This window comes from Phycodurus eques, chromosome 9, assembly GCF_024500275.1.
Source record: "Phycodurus eques isolate BA_2022a chromosome 9, UOR_Pequ_1.1, whole genome shotgun sequence".
Taxonomy (NCBI): Eukaryota; Metazoa; Chordata; class Actinopteri; order Syngnathiformes; family Syngnathidae; genus Phycodurus; species Phycodurus eques.
In genome coordinates, this window is record NC_084533.1 from 22,784,879 (window position 1) to 22,803,151 (window position 18,273).

The 18,273-nt window shown below is 40.8% G+C and overlaps 1 long non-coding RNA gene across 1 annotated transcript in view; it reads left to right on the plus strand.

Annotated features, from left to right (window-relative positions):
• LOC133407890 (uncharacterized) overlaps positions 1-5,945 on the plus strand; it is a 34,729-nt gene extending 28,784 nt beyond the window's left edge. The window contains exon 3 of the long non-coding RNA XR_009769226.1: positions 5,585-5,945. This is a non-coding gene — a long non-coding RNA (uncharacterized LOC133407890). The remainder of the gene's footprint in view (positions 1-5,584) is intronic.
• Positions 5,946-18,273: the final 12,328 nt, after the last annotated feature.

An 18,273-nucleotide genomic window follows, 5' to 3' on the forward strand; every position in this document is an offset into this window, starting at 1 on the left:
AAGCGGTCCAAAAAAAAATAATAATAAATTTCAAAAGTGATGGATACGTTCAAAGGCCCGTCATCGGACACGGCATCGGACACTTCATTAGGCACACTTGCACACTCAAACTAGATCCAATACAAGAGCTGGGTTGGAGGGAAGAAAACAAGAAAGAAAGAAAAACAACAACAACAACAACAAAAAAGATGCTTTTACAAAGACAATAATACTCGTGGTTGATTGACACTCATATGCATGAAACCACTTGTATTCACTTGAACAAAACTAAAGAAGGAACAGTAAGGCACAAACCGTGAAATTCATAGAAACCAATCAAAACGGAGCATTATTATCTTTGTAAAGGCACAATGTTTGATGCAGCTGCAACCTCAAAAGCATCCTTGAATATTAAATTGGATTTATAATCATTAATTATTAGTATTAGTATAATCATAATAAAAATAATAATAATTAATTATTATTATTATTATATTCTAGCCATCATTTCGTTAAATCGTTCCTTGTAATATTACAAAAACAATGAGCTGTTTTTTTTCCCTTCTATCATTAGAGTCTAAATTATTATTATTCATAAATAGACATGTAACATTTCAGGTGAAAAGTTGTTTGCTCTATTAAGACTTGAATAAAAAGTTCAATTGTTATCATCATTGAAACATTTGCATCAATAGCACATAAATGCCTGCGGGCTGGTCCATGCACGTTTAATTATGAAAAACAAACATCCAGCACCATTAAACCTTCGATGTGGCCCCCAAATAATATGTTTTTTAAAAAACAAATTTCACATTATCTCCTGACTTTGATTGCGCATTTGAAATGAGGGTTGGTGATTGTGAGCACTTTGAAAGAGTCATTTCAACACGCCGCGATAATCTCTTCAAACAGGAGAAGTTGTCACCGGGTCATCACAAGTTCTCATTTCCTATTAAGTGTTTTCAACAAGATAGACACATTAAAAAATAACTTCATGCTTCCTCTCACCTCAGCGGGGTCACAAACTGGGCCGGGGGGCTAATTGTCTCTAATGGGAAGTTCCACAAGCCAAATAAGAAACAAAGCATCGGCAGTACTGTAGAAGTTTGTTTTGTCTTTGTCAAAGTGTGAAAACCAGGATTGGTAAGTAACAGGGCGTTTGCTTGTTAACAGCCATCCTCCATGGAAGTGTTACTGAATGTGTGCGCCGCAGACAAGTTTAATATTTTATATGCACAGATGGGTTAAAAAAATGTCTTTGTACATACTAAAAAGCTTGAATTTACAATATCCCCCCGGGGGCTTTTTCTACCTGTCCTCGGAGATGAGCTACTCCCTCCTGTCCAAAAATACAGGGAGAGTCAAAATAATTCTGCAACTACTTCAAAGTGCACAGGAGCCTCCTGAGTCATTCAGGGGGATAAATAAATAAAAATACATAACTAATTGCATGTTTCAAAGCCAAATCTTAATTTATTGGGGGGTGGGGGGGGGGGGGGGGGAGTAAAAGATAGATAACACATGGGTGTGTTTTCATCTTCATCAGGCTCCAGTTTGGAATTTGAATGCTCTCCATTTAACTGGAACAAACTAAGCAACATAATGTCTATATTAATAAAATCCTAATTTCTATAGTGCTTAAAAGGGAGTCAAACTGTCAGTATAACTTGAAAGTAGCACATTAGTATTACAATATTTGAAAAAAGAAAAAAAATCCCCTCTCTCTGACCCCATCTTGTACCTCTAATTTAGATTTTTAAGGAACCACCGCGCCCGAGAAGAACAACCAATAATAGACAGAAGGTGTGACCAACAAGATGTCCATCATTCGCGGGCACACCTTGGTGCTGACCTGTTACCTTCGGCTTCAGGAGCTTTGCTGAAACAACAGCAGAGTATCGACCTCCAGAAGAAAAGAAAAAAAAATGCCCATCCCTTGTTTGCTAACAAATGCGATAACTAAGTAAGACGAGCAAACAGAAGCAGAGCAAATCCAGATTCAGAAACGACACAAGATTTCTGCTCAACTGGTGAATTCATCATTTCTTTTTGAATTTTAATTGAAGGTACAGTCTCCCCCCAAAAAATAATAAAACTTCAAACTGAAAACATTTAGACCTCTCTATATCTGCAGCGGGGCACAATTGCCCGTGCAGGCTAGACGCCTGGTCTAATGCAATTTTGGTGAATGTGATCAGGGCACGAGCAGACAGGTACTGAGCTCCACGAACACATTTAAAAATGCCAGGAGTTATCAAAAGCTCCTTCTTGCAAGTCATGCTATCAATGTAGCAGCCGTGGCGAACAATAAAAACAAAACTCGTTTCACATCCTTAGCCCTGATACTGTTCAGGGTTGCAGCGCTCTGAAGCCGAGCACAGATGAAATTGGACAAAAGACGCACTACACCCGAGACTGGTCAGCAGTCAATCAAAAGGCAGCATCAAACGCCCACTTCCTGCATTGCCAAAATGTCGCCAAGAAGATTCGTGCATCATTCACTGAGATGAGAAGATTAGCAAGACCCAAGCCTATCTTGGCTCGCTACTCACCAAGCATACCACCACCCTCACTCTGCAATCCAGCACTTTTATTAACCTTTTTGTTTGCAAAGTCCAAACTACTTTTTTGTCAAACTTTTACATTTTCTGCCCCAAACGACTCGAACATTCCCCATCGTTTAAAATGTTCGTGGGGGATACTGTACATGATTGCTGCAGCTGTTTTTAGACCGTTTTGAACCTTTTATTCACCATGTGCTGAGATGTAAACTAACTGTGTAACTGTGGCACGCTGTACAGTCGGTTGTCAACTTATTTTGTATTTGTAATTATTTTGCTTCCTTTTACTCTGCTGTCTGCAGTCAAATGGCAATCTGTGCACAATTGCGCTACCTGGATATAAACAGGTTAAATAAATATGAATTATTATTTTTTTTTTTTAAATGCCCTAAATGCTTAAACTCACTAACTGCAATTAACAGCTAATTAATAAATATATATATAAATATAGAAAAATATGGGCGGCACGGTGGACGACTGGTTAGAGCGCGTCACAGTTCTGAGGACCCGGGTTCAATCCCCGGCCCCGACTGTGTGGAGTTTGCATGTTCTCCCCGTGCCTGCGTGGGTTTTCTCCGGGCACTCCGGTTTCCTCCCACATTCCAAAAACACGCATAAATTGGAGACTCTAAATTGCCCATAGGTGTGACTGTGAGTGTGAATGTTTGTTTGTTTGTATGTGCTCTGCGATTGGCTGACAACCAGTTCAGGGTGTACCCCGCCTCCTGCCCGATGACAGCTGGGGTAGGCTCCAGCATGCCCGCGACCCTAGTGAGGAGAAGCGGCTCAGAAAATGGATGGATGGATATAAAAATATGTGTTGGATTCCACTTACTATTTTTGTGGAAATTTGAGTTTGCATTACAGTATTGTTACTGTTAAAAAAAATACCTCCCTTGGCATAACCCAAAAAATTTAAGAAAGATGAAACAAAGAAAGCGCTTTTGAGGGAATATGAGGAAAAGTTTCTTGAACTGCAAGGTCGTTATTCTTTTCATATATATATTTTTTTTTTTATTAGATTTTTTTTTTTTTGCGTAGCATGGCTTTGGAAAGTCCACGTATTGCATCAGTGCGTGATGAATTCTTCAGTTCAAGCGCACGGCAGGGTCATTAAAAGTAGACAGTGCTGAACAGTCATTTGTACGAGTCTAATTTTAACTCCAATCATGTCTGGACTGGTATGTGCGCGCGCGTGTGTGTGTGTGCGTGCTGCGGAATGTTTTGCGCCTTTTGTACCTTGCAAGTGTGTTTGCTCATATGCGTGCCTGCATGTGTGTCCATGCGTGTGCGGCCTATTACTGCAGTTTAACCCCCGCGTTCCCCTGAACGCACCATTCTTCCTGCAGCATCCTCCCCTCCCCTGCCCTCCCTCAACAGCCTCCCCACCCCTTCACTTTTGTCCTAAGAGGGCAATTAAGGAAACAAACGTTTTCCCCAAGATAAGCTGATGCCAGCTTTGCATACTAATGCAATGCCAAGTGGTTACAAATAATAAGTGCTCTAATTACCAGCACTGTTTTCAATCAGAAATTGCTCAATTTCCCAGGATGAGGTCTGCATGGCTGGATTAAAAAAAAAAAAAAAAAATCAACCTGAGTGAGGAAAGAGACAATCATCTCCATGTGCAGCGTCCCTGATTTGTCGTTTTCGTGTGCGCGCAAACAATCAACTGATGGACCCTGCGTGGTGTGACCCTCTTGATGGCTAGCGTCCCCCGCACCAGTCAGGTGAGAGTTCCTGTCAGGGAAGACAATTATCTGCCCTTTTATATAACCTGGCCATGCTATTGTGCAGCACGCGAGGCGGTGATGAGCACAACGTGGCGCCGCATCCCCTAGGTGAGCAATTTTGGTGCAATTGTGATCATCAGCGCAAAGCAGGGGCCTGCTCATTTATTAAGCAATTTCCTTCTGAGGGAAGTAGCGGGATGGCGCTTTTAATTTGCCTGGGGATGGTAAAATCTCTTTTTAAAAAAAAAATAAAATAAAATAAAAAAAATAAATTACTACACACGTCACACCAAAAATAGGAGGAAGTTTGACATACGAAGACACGAGGGACAAATCAACTGCAAAAGGCCCAAAGGGTTTAGCGGGGGGGCTAAGCGAGGGGGTTTCACCGAGCACAGGACCATTTTCATTTGCCCAGGATGCACACATGCCAAGGAACTTCATTTACTAAAGTACCTGTAAAGTGAAAACAAAAACATCTTGCGAACGTGACACATCACAGAGAAGAGTGTTGTTAAGAACCCTATAATCTATTTCTCTCTGCAACACGGTGAACAAATGTTAAGCATGTCTGGCTCACAGTTCTGAGGTTTTGGATTTGAATTCCAGGTGCTCCGGCTTCCTCCCGCATTGCAAAATCATGCAGATTATAGACCCCCCCCCCCACACACACACACACACACACACCACCACCAAATGCCCTCACTTCAGAAATGCTCTGGCGTTGACACTGATCTCAATTATCGGTGTATCCTTTTTTGGGACTTGAGCCCCTTCCCCTGAAAATTTCTGTGTACGTGCCTGCTGACAACCACAGTGTTTTGCTTTCGACAATTTACATCTGGTAAGACACAGAACTTTAAATAACTTTGTTTTGATATCTAATATGCAAGATGCATTAGATATCGTTCCTATTGAATTTTCATATTTCATATTAGGCACAAGAAGGAATGACGAGAGCAGTCCAGATTATAATCCATATTTAAATATGGGTTACAATTCTTATCAGGTAAAAATAGTCATGGATGGATGGATGGGTGGATGGATGGATGGGTGGGATGAGAGAAGATACAAGACCAACCTCTGTATCCACCTGTTGCCATTCATACAGTATATCAGAATAACTTTGTGTTAAACTAAAAAGGACCAGCTTTTGTAAGTTTACTTTTTGACATATCTACACTTCTTTTTGTGACATTTTTGTTTGGTGGTGTGTCGAACATGTCAGATGTGTGCCTTGGCACAATGAAGTTTGAGAAACACTGGACTAACCTAATAATATCTCTGTAACACCACTGACTCTCTTTACAGGATGAGCAAACGAGATCGCCCTGAGCTGACCTTTAACTTTGGCGGCGGCTAACGGCGGCCTGGCGCCCGATCAATGAACCGAGCACGCGGGCTGCCCATCCCATACCCCGTTCGCCCGGGCCAGGAAGGAGCGAACGCTGCCAGAAGCCTCGACACCAAGCCGAGCCGTCCAAATTGACTCTCGCCCGTCCCGCGGGGAGACGGTGGGGACGTCGCCTCGCCCTGCCACGTACGAAAGGACAGCCAACAACAGTGGATCTCTGCGGCTAATAATCTACTTGTCAATGTCAGAATAGATCTGGAAAAAGCCCAGTGAAAGATGACCACTTTGTGTAATAGTATGAAGCCAACACGACACTATCAAGGCTATTAAACAAGGTAAAACAACAATGTAACCACTTTTTCTATACGACGCCTGTCTAATAATCAACACGTCACAAAACCTCCGTCGACGTTGTTGGTATGCACTTAAAACGTTACCACAGGGTATATACTAAGTATGTTGTTGCATTGCGTTCTCCTGTGTGCCTGATGTGGTGCTCGGTGGGGTACTTTGCTACCCAGATGGCACGCTGCTGTAAACCTTTCATCACAGCAGCCTTTTCATACACACGCACAACAAAAAGAAAAACTACACCAACATCATATTTATGGTGCATTTTAATTGCGTCAACATCAATTCGGCACCAGAGCGGATAAAAATATTCCTTCCATATGTGGAGTAAAGAGGGAAAGACAAAAAAGATATCATCCGAAAGCTTTAGCACAGATTGTTCTTTTTATTATCATTAACAGTAATGTGATGCTGAGGCCCCATGTGACCTTCTCACAGCGGCACCTCATTTCCAAAGTCATTCATTAGAACAAACAGAAGGCGGGCAGCGGAAAGACGGCGTGGGGAGTGAGACAGAGAAAGGGAGAGGGAGAGACGAGTATAAAACAAATGAGATTGTTCTTATTGGAAGAAGCACTTTGAGACTAAGAAAAAAAACAATACGATAAAAAAAAGTGTGATATTTGGAGATGTCACGCGGAGCTCGTGATCCAGTTGTTGGTTTTGTGCTACGAAGTGTAATCACAGTTACACTTACTGTCCACTTTGGATTTCGAGGCCCACGGGGAGTCTTGGAAAATGGCTCTGGTTTGTTAGGATTGAGATTGTCCAAGCAGGCTGGGGAGGCTCTCATCAAAAAAAAAGAAGAAAAAAAGAAAAAGCTTCTTGTGCCTTCCTTCCTTAGACTGATATACATGCAATTGTCTCCACCATGAGTCATCCCAGTTTGTCCAAAACGCTAAAGGTCATCACGTTCAACTAAGCTCCCCCTTTTCCCCTTAGAGGGTCCCACGTGAGTCTCTGCTGATCTCCAACCCCTGCTGGATCTCATCAAGAAAACTCCATCTCTATATGTGGTAATGTACACACACATAAGTTGGGGGTAAAATAGTATGTGGTCCCAGACTGGGGCGGGTGGGATGTAGGTGGGGTGGTGCAAGGGGAAAGGAAGGGGAGGGGGGGGGGGGCAGTGTGGATCCATCGGAGTGGTGTGACAGACTCCCCAGCCTCCTGGTAGGATTTGTTGGAATGTGAGAGAGGAGGATTTTAGCACCAGGCGAGCCACGCCAGAGTGCCGCAGACTTCATGCCATCTGTCTCAGCCTCCATGCTCTCCTTGCCAAAACCCGTCAGACCTTTATTTCCGCTCCCTCCAGCTCCTTCTCATCCCTGTTCACAAGAGGAGCAGACATACTGAGATCTGCTAATATACTGGAGGGAGGGATGGAGGGATGGAGGGGGGGTGTAGGCTTAGTAAACAGATTTAAAAAAAAAAAAAAAAAAAAAAAAAAAATACAATTGATTAATATGGACTTTTTCTTTGGAGCAGCCAATAAAAGATTTCACAGGGATATAATGTGTGTTGTGCCATTAGAGAACAATTTTTAGTTTATTTACACCCACAGGACACTTCATTAGGTACATCCAGCCAAGCGAATCCCATGCAACACAAGAAATGTAATAGAGTCTGTCAGGTCAAAGACAAATAATCAGAGATGGTAGAGTAGCAAAACTACTTGAGTAAGAATAAGTACTCAGTGTAAAAACTACTCTTGTACTGAGTACCTGGTGAGTAACTTCTGATTTACATTATTTTTTTTTTCAATCAGAGCATGAATGCCGACTTGAAAAGAAAAAAACAATGGAAATAGGAATGTGCCAGTTCGGATATTGCTCAACAATATCACTTAAACTAAAATAATAATACAACAAATTAACATAAAATTCAAATTAAAATTAAGCCACAAAAAAATTGTCTCAAATAAAGGAGGCCGTGGAGAGACAATGTTTGCACCCGTGAAACAGCACGAGTTCAAAGAGGAGTTCTTGTAGGCTGAAATGTAGATATTTTTAGGCAGACAAATGACAGCCAATGATATAGTTGTTCGTTTTCGCAGTCTGCAAGGTAAACAGATTGCAATGTTGTTGTTGAATGCAGAAAAAGTAGTTGTTTTTTAAAAGAAAATTACTCAAGTAAGAGTAAAACGTCGGAAAATGTGCTGCATTAAAACTATTCTGATCACGAGTACAAGTCAGCCAAAACATGACTTAAGTAAATGGAACAGAGAAAATGTCATTTGTTACAACCAAACTCCGACAGTAATAATTTCGACTCTCTTTCTATTCAAATTGGAATATAAAAATAAAATGTGAAAAAGGTTATCTAGTTTGATAACCCTAGTTTAAGACTTCGTAATACTACAACTACTACTATTACTACTGCTACTACTACTACTAAGAATAATAATATTAATAATAATAATAATATAAAATGTCTTTTGTTAGCATAATAACATAACTGTCCAAGTCATTTTTAACTTAATGTCACAATATAAATGAAAAAATATCAATGTGCTTGTTTTTTTTGTTTGTTTGTTTGTTTTTTTCTTTATGTCTGTGTAAATTGTCAGGTTGACTCAAGACTGCTGGACTCTTCTTGTTTAATTATTTTTTTTCCCCCCCTTATATTTCAAAAAATTTTCTAAAAACGACTTGGGAAATAATGCTATTAGGATAATGATTGTCATTACATTTTCATTGAATGCTGCATTCATTTTATGAAACAAATTCCGGTGTATGCAGAAGGCGGGAATCTATGTCGGATGTATGATTTTGATATTGTCCAAATTAAGATTGTTTGTTTGATTTAGCTCTTATAGAGGAGATCACTAGATTGTGCATGTGTAGCTAAGGTGATAACGCATGTAGTTTAAGTGAATTGAAACCTTTAACCACACATTATTTGGAGTTTTAAGAATGATGTCACATCGTACCAAAATCAGACCAACTCATTTACACCTACATCTGCAGGATTTTAAACACTGACTATCGATCCATATGCATTCTAAGGGCGTAGTTACATCCAAAGCAGATGTTCAAATCAAATGCCTCCATGGGAGGTATCTTCTCCCAGTGTGGGTGTCTGGGGAGAAGATCACACGGCCAAAGCAGCTCCACTCACTCAGTGTGTCCTTAACCTGCTCGGGGAAGGGCGGCACAAGGCGAAGGCAGCGGAAGGCAAACGCAACCTTTGTCCAAAGATGCCCAACACCGGGTGGCAGGAAGTGGGCAGGAGGCCCTTCGAAGCCCACCCTCTGGCCTGTGAGCTGCGACGGCCTCGGACGGATCTGCACATCACGTAGACGCAGAGGATTATGGGAGGGGAGGCGTGAGGAAAGCGCCCTTCTCCAGCATCATGCCACACAACAAAACAGACATTTATTTGAGGAAGAAAGTCAAATACATTAGCACTGCACATCCTGACATTCTGTAAAATAGCCGTGCTTTCAGAGATGTGAACAGAAAAAAACCACCAAAAAAAAACAATCATTCTCATGGAATAGTGCACATTTTGAGAGGAACTTGAATGAATACATTATATTCCTCCACAAAATACAACCACAGATTGCAAGTGAATGACTTGAGAAAGTGTTTTGCAGATATTGTGGGCCTGGAATCATCACAACCAAAAGAGAGCTTTTACACTCCTACATACCAGACTGAGAGAAGAGAATGCACAAGAAAAAAAAAGAGAGAGAATGTTGTGGAAGCTCCAAAATTGCCAGGATTGCTTTGAAACAATCGCGATATAAAACATCAGAGCAAATATTGAGCAGCCATTGTGTTCCTGTTTTTTTTTTTCTTTTTTTGTCCAAAACGTTGAGAAACTATAAAGATTTTCAGCTCCCCTTAACTAGGGAATAAACGCTAGCCATTTATCGAGGAGGGCGGCCACAGGAGATGAAGACATGTCTGATCTCTACGGCAACCAATAGCGAAGCAGTGCTCGTCTCTCACCGCCCTCTGATTGGCCTTTGACATCCCCCCTCCCCCATCCCCACCCCACCCCCCGGGAGCTCCCCTCCCTGCTCATACCTATAATAATCCCACCTCCCTTTAGACAAACAGGCCAATCCCAAGAGCTGCCTGGGATTACACGAGCATGGAGCTAGTTCCGGAAGAGGAGGGGGGGGAAAAAAAAAAAAAAAAGGAGCAGCAGAATCTGATGCAGTGGTGTTCACAGAGTCGGTATGGCATTATCAATAAAGCATTAAAAAAAAAAAGTCAGCACATCAAAGCAGACAGGGGGCCAAGCTATCACACATGAAAGTAGCGCACTATGGCTTAATGTTTCCTAAGGCGTGTTATGGCAACGGCGCCTTGATTTGAAATGTGTTGTGTGGAAAATGGATTTACGGGAGCGAGGAGAGCAAGCTCGGTGTGGTGTGCACGCCGCCATTTCGAACCTGAGCTCACGGGCTCTTCAAAGTCTCCACCTGAGCCGTAGATACGGCAAAGCAGCGATTCCCAAACAGTGTGCCTTGGGAGATTATCAGGCGTGATATGGAGTATTATCCAATTTCCCTTGATTAGTATGAATGTTATTTACTACAAGTAATGTATTTGTTCATCTATCTATGCCTATGACATATAGTGACAGGCAGATGAGTCGATATCTTTGAGACGTCCCCTTTTCAACCAAAAGAGTGGAGATTTATTGTATTAAGTCGATGTTAAACTGTCAGAAATGCAAAATTTACATGAATTAACTGCAAGCACACAATATATATGCAAACAGCAAACTATGTTAGTTTGCTGAGAGGGTGGACATTTTTGGCTAATGTTAGCATTTATCACTGAGCAACATAATCCAGTTAGCAAACTGACTGTGTACTGTTGAACAAACATATTTTGAAATCCAGAAAGGTTTTCATATCGATTGATGTTTCACGATGACAGAGTGGAGGTGCTAAGCCCGACGAAATCCAGCTACACATATTCCAATTTTGAAACATGAGTATTAATATGTATTCTACAGCCATCCTCTGTTTCAGCCTCCACTGAATAAAAATAAAATGTTGGTTGTGAAAACATCAGAAATGTATTAAAGGGGCATTTACCCATAATGACAGGGTTGACAGCTATTTCAGGGACACATGAAAAATTGTTCAGTATGATTATTAAAACAGAATATGCATGATCAGAATGACTCATTTTAGCAAATAGCGTTGTGGACCAAAAAAAAAGAATTTGATTTATTTGCATTCTAACAGTTATTACACACATTGAAGATAGCAAAACAATATGTGTGACATGCCAAAATCTCATACAGCCAATGAAATAAAAATGCTCTAAAATGAAAAAATACATTTTTCAAAAGATTTATTATTTTACTGCTAAGTGTGCAAATGTTTGTTCACTTATAATAAGACCTGAGAGTTTCATTACTCTGCTACATTGTCACAATGACTGGGTGGGTCTGATGAGGACACCAAAGGCACTTTAGAGTGATATTGTCCCAGATGGTAGAAGTTGCATAATTAACCTGCTTATCCACTTTGGGTTTTTTTCTAATGTAAAATACGTACTTTGGCTCAATAAAGTTTGGGAATCACTGCAATAAACTAAAGCTACACATGCATACCTGTACATACCTAGATAATGTGTAGGGAAAAAAACACACATTATAATTACAATTTCCAGTTTGCAATGATCAATGAAGTGGGCAAAAGATGTTATGCTTGATTACGCCATATACGTTATTAGCCCACAGGGAAAGCCTGGCAACTTTCCCATCTCTCCACCATCGCCAGGTAATTATCCTAAACTAGACTTCCTCTGGCGTGTGCCACCCAAGGCCCGACCACCTCCCGGCTTTCATTATCGGCACCGCGGCTCGCTAATGGCTTGACAGCATCCCCGCCCAGGCTGCTGGCAAACACACACTGGGGGAAAACCAAAAATGAGGAAGACGCAAGCGGGAAAGAGAAGAGCAGGAGGAGCGGGAGTGACATCGACTTTCGATATTGACTCCAGAAAGTTACTAAAGTTAGAGCAGGGGTTGTCGAATACACAGGAGAATTTTTTTCAAAGGGCCACTGGATAATCCTAACATCATTTAAACATAACTACCAAGTGCACTCCTAAATGCCATAGGACCTGTTTATTCTTTGAACATTTCACCCTAAATATTCATCACCTGTTTAATAGAAAGGACCTTAATCAAATTCAATTCAATATTTATTCATGGTCACTAGCTGGCGTCTACTGCTTCCGCTAACAACAGAGAGGCACTAATTTTAGTCTTGCCAGGTTAATGATTTGGTCATTACATGTAGCAACTTTTCCAACCACTGTAGGAACTATGTTTTTCAACAGGATACTAATTCCTGCTTAGAAACAGACAACATGAGTAGATTTTTTTTTTTTTTTTTTTTTTATCTCCACGTCGTTTGGCGTTTGAAAAGAAAAAGAGCTCGGCAGAAACCAATCTCAGCATCAGACGCAATGAACATCAAGACATGTCGGCCCTTTATACGTTGCAAAAGATGAGATTGAGCAGCATGTTGGAAATGTTTGACCAGAGTTTGAGTTTTCAAGCCGCAAATATTTTGCCGAGGCCCGCCTCGCATCCAAATTCAGATGGGATAGGCTTCAACTCACTTGTGACCCTCATGGAAAATAAGAAGTATTGAAAATGGACGTATATAAAAATAAAGACGTCTAAACTACACTTTCTTTGAGCAAGAGAGTCTGTTTTTGAAGCAAATCTTTCAAAATTCTTCTGAGAACAGATGAGATTAGAGACATGACCTCATAGTACGTTGATATGAACTCGAATCCACCAATAAATGTTAGAAACAGTGTATTACTCTGAATGTATATTCGAACATATATACAACATGGCTTGGGTACCAGTTTTTAAGGGATAAGGCACAGAAAAGATTGGGTTGTGATCATTGGTTTAGCAATGAGTATTTCTGTCAAGGTGGTAACAATTATTATTTCTTCCTCATTTTGATTTAAAACCATGAAAACTAGTTCACGTCACTAAAATTAGAGGAGGTACATCTCTCAATTGTATTACCCAAACAGTATAAAGGCAACGTTTACAGTACATGTACATAGACCCGGCCTGTAGTGCTGAATCGTACGTCGACGTTGCAGCCATATTGGATGTGTCAAAGTGACTGTGATGATGCCTCGTTCATTTGCTGCTTGGAGATGTTGCAACCGTTTTACACTCAAAGGGATTTGGGGATTCCCAAACACTGCCAGATACTAACACCAATGACTGACATTGTCATGTGTCCCTCCTCGCTTGCCGTACTGGCAGTATACCAGTCTACCGCAGCATACTTGCTAAGCTCTAGTTATTTCCAAATACATACATGTTTTACAGACATGCATCCATGTTCTTTACTGCTTATCCTCACTAGGTTCGCATGCTGCTGGAGCCTATCCCAGCCAATCGCAGGGCACATAGAAACAAACAACCATTCGCGCTCTCATTCACATCTACGGGCAATTTAGAGTCTTCAATGAACCTAACACGCATGTTTTTGGGATGTGGGAGGAAACCGGAGTGCCTGGAGAAAACCCACCCAGGCACGGAGAGAACATGCAAACTCCATGTGCGCGAATGGTTGTTTGTTTATATATGCCCGACGATTGGCTGGCGACCGGTTCAGGGTGTACCCCGCCTCCCGCCCGAAGATAGCTGGGATAGGCTCCAGCACGCCCACGACCCTAGTGAGGATACAGCGGTACAGAAAATGGATGGATGGATGGATGTCATACCATTGCACAATGCCACAAAAAAACCTTGCAGATTCAAAACGTGCGGGACTGTTGGGCCAACATAGCCGTATTCGTCACGTAGGCCTGCGCAGAAAAAAATCACACCAACACCCAATAAAATAAAATGAAATTCACATTTTAAAAAAGTTTATTTTTAGAGATCCGTGCCTCAAGTTGGGGGGCAAAGCACCTTTGTGGGTGGGCACGGCCCCCTATGCCCCCCCCCCCCCCCCCCCCCATAGCTACGGATGTGGTTTTATTAGTGGTATGCAAATAAAAGAGAAGCTGGCAGTGGGCCTTTGCTTAGCTCTGAATTTCGATATGTTGTTTTTGCAGGTTTAAAGAGCTACATATAGAGTGGGGGAAATGGCTTCAAAGTGCCAAAGAAGTGACTGGTCGTGACTGGAAATGGCGAACAAACAACGTTTCACACCATCGTCTGCTGTTGTAGAAGCTCTCCTAGAAAAGCATGTTGAACCGCAAAGTTGACTGGGTTTGCTCTGTGAGCCTCACGCACATGCGCACCTTGCCTGTTTACAGCAATAACCTCACAACATACAGACGGACTGGGGGTGGGCATTCACTTTCACTTCGTCTTTTTTTTTTCTTTCTTTTTCCCCCCTGACAAGTGACACCCTGACAGTTGGAAAAGAAACGTTAGGGCTCCTGAGCAGATTTCTCAGTTACAGAAATAAAACGTGTTGAGTTAAACAAAGACACAATTACTTTTGAACCCCGATGAGAGCACTGACAAATGACACTCCATCACCCCACCCCCTCTCCATCTGTATACCATGACTGTTTGTGGGGTTGGTTTTCTTTTTGGGCCTCTCTACAGAAATGTCATATTGTTAAAAGGTGATAAATTTATATGGCACAAACACACATTTACGTCTTCAAAGTGTTGCAATCATACAAATTGACACATTGAGCTGCCTTGCTCTAAATAGCCATACGAGCTTTGGGCGCTCCATCTCCAGTAAATGAAGAGGAAAATTACTAATTAAAAACATTCACATACTAAGAATGCTACAAAAAAAATGTTTAAATTCAACTCAACTTTATTTATAGAACACTTTAAAAAACAACCACAGCTGTAACAATACTATACATAAGCTCAAACATTATAATAACAAGAATAATATGGGTTCCCGATTGGGTTCAATGGAGATGACGGTGGCTGCATCAAAATGCGTAAGGCGCTTGGAGGTTTCTGCAATTAAACCTTTATTTTCTATGACTTCGAACATAGTAGTTGTTTGGTTTTATAGAGTTAGGACGTGCAGCTTTGAATGATACCATTTCAGACAGTCTACCAGTGGGCATGGCGCTATTATTTTTGTCTAAAATCACAGTTGACGACTTTTGTTTTTGAAATCTTCATTTCATCACTAATCACAAGACAAGAAGAATTAAAGAGATCCCAAATGGCCTCAGGGTGACAAATATATTCCAATGGTAGAAAGTGCTGAAAATATATTTACTCTTATTTTCTATTTTATTTTACGTACTGTACGAAGCCTTGCATTTCAGGCGTGTGTATCAACACGGCGCTAAACAACCCCCTGGGAGTAAAGTGTTATCATATTCGGTTTGGTAGGAGCAACAGCCCATGGAGCGTGTGTTAAATGCATATTTAAAACATGCTCATTGATGTCCACTTTACTAATTCCGCTTTGTCTGCAACACTAAGAAGTCACTCTCAAATTGATGTCATGTAAGCGTTCGAATGTATCTCGAATTATGTCATGAAATATGGATGGATGCATAGATTGACACAGCGGATGGATGGATGGTAAAAAGTGCAGCATGGTGTTTGATGTGGCTCAAAAGTTTAAGAAAGATTCAATTAATGCAACTAGGCTAAAATCGAGTAAATGGTCCTTTAATTAGGACTATATAAGATCAATTATGTCATCATAAACTGTTTTCCAAGACGGATAAACTTAATAGTAAGACTTTACTGGAGTCTGATCTCTATTTTTATTTCCGTAAAGACCCTGTAAAGTGAATTCAGAGATTTAATTTTTTTAATGAGATAATTTAAGATAATTGCTGAAAACGTGCAAAGACGGAACTGTTTTTCGCCATTTCAGTTTTCTTGGATTTTTGGGGGCGTGGTTCAAACGGGGCCCAGTGATGCACTTGGGCCCCGACGTGGAGTCGTCCCTTCCCCACTACATGAGAACTGAGTGCCTTCATTTGCATTAGCGACTATCCGGCACAATTGCGACGTGCAGTCAACTAGCTAGCATCTTCCCTTCGGTAGTCCACTAGAGTGGCCACTTTAGAGCACCTCATTGTTGGCCACGAGTGTGCGCAAATCAAGGTGAGAAAAGTGGAAGTGTCAGGAGGGATGAAAAATGTTGCACATCATAATAGAGATATTTGATTTACAGTTAACCGTTAAACGAGGCGTGGTTTTAGCGCATTCAGCAGACACGCCCACAGTGTTTGAGAGCAGAGACCACAGCTCGATTTTTCATGATTTTAAAGCCTCATTTCGTACAATTAGTTTTAAATATTTCAATTTGGCAGGGTTGTTAACAACACTTCTCTGTGGTGTGTCAAATTTAGAAAACATTTATTTTCACTTGCTTATTTTCACGAACAACAATCAACAATCTCACCAGTCTTCGAAGGTTATCATATTTTACGTTCACTTTCAAGCACAATCAAAGCTATATTGGTTTCTGGAAATATGAAATTTATTATAGAACATAGGAGTTATTTGGTTTTGTAGGTTTAGGAAATGCAACATTGAACGATGTCGTGATAGGCAGTTTGTTAGTAGCCGTGGCTCGATTCATGTCGAAAAGGCTGCTTGTCGGCTTTTGTGCTTGAACTCGTCTTATCTTCTTAGAACCTCAGTAACACAACTAAAAGTGGGAAGTAGATGCACATTTGCGTGTGGGGGAAATTTAACGACGCCTCTTGCAAAAAAAAAAAAAATTATCTTCTTCAGGACTGCCATGAATCATAAACACGCTATAAATAAATATGCAAAAAAGGATTGCAATGGGTTTTGGGGAGGAGAAAATAATGTCTTCAAGAGATATTTTTTTTCCCCTGTTCCTTCCCAGAAGAACCCGTTTGTAAAAGAAAAGGAAGTTCTTGAAGGTGCGAGGTAAAAGGAGAACCCTCAGAAGGCTGCCTGAGAGCTAAAGAGTCTGCTTCTACTATCGGAGCAGCTTTAAAATCATCGCTCTGCTGCATTATAAACGTTAGTTTATCGTGCGGCACAAGTGTTGGTTTCTGAGTCACCATAAGGTGCCTTTGAGAAAAAAGACAAAGAGTTCGAGATGTTCCATTTAACTTCATAATGCTTGCATTAAGTCGACGTTATGCTGTTAGAAATGCGTATTGGTCAAGATCCTACAGGTTGTCATGAATGACCAGCAAGCAGATAAGGTGCATACAAACAGCAAAATATGTGAGTTTGCTCAGGCTAGACATTTTTTGGCTAAAGTTAGTATTTTATGGTGGACCTTCATTTAGCAACATGATTTATGCACTGTTTATGGGTATCGTTTTAAAACCTATGGTACAAATCCTGCTGTGTGTTATGGTCTTGTTATAGCAGCAGCAAGTCAATCACATTTCACCCTATGCTGATTATGTCCTCATCCGATTGGTATGTGCTGTAATGCATTTAATCATTTAAAAAATAAAACATTTCAACTCCGAGACATGACTCAGCATTCTAATGCAATTTCCAGTTTCTACATAAGGGTCTTTTTATATAATAATAAAATAAATGATTTGCAAATTATAAACACACAACTGCAAGACATTTACAATGCTTGTGACTCCTTATCTGTGAAGGTCAAGTTGTTTTAAAAGTGACATTGTGTGTTTATCAGGGCGTCAAGGGCAGTGGATTTTTTTTTATTAATAAGCAACATCCATTTATTTCTAAGTAAGGTCAAAGCAGTGGAGCTAAATGTAAATCTTATGCAAAAAAAAGTATTATTAAGCCCTTAATGAGGGCAATTTAAGGAGAAACTGCTATGATGTTAAATGTGTCAAAACATGGAAAGATTTATTACCACAATATATTTTTGAGTGTTTGTTTCGCTCCAAGTAGAAATTTTCTTGCAAAAAACTTACACTTTAATGTAGCTTATCCTTGATCGCAATATTTGTCAAAGATTTTGTTTTCTTCAGCCCTACAAGCATTTATGGTTATGTGATGAGCACACAGGATTATTTGAGACAACCTACTCATTCCAACTAAAGGACAAACTTGTTTTTGTGTAATTGGCGCAGCGTGGAAGAAAACGACATACTCGCCTGTGCAAGGTGTGCTGGTGCTTTGCCGACGACGGGGGAGAGTATATTAGGCAAACAATGGGGAGCATTAAAACGGGCTGAGTCAATACACCCCACTGGGCCGCACGTCTTCCCGCCAACTCGAAGAAGTTCGTTTCGGAGGGTCTGCGGCACCAAATAGAAACATCAATTACCGTAAATTACAGCAAAACAGTCTGTAACACTTCAATTTGTTTAATCTCTTTGGATGAAAGGCGAGCAGAGCAGTGGCGCAAGATAACATT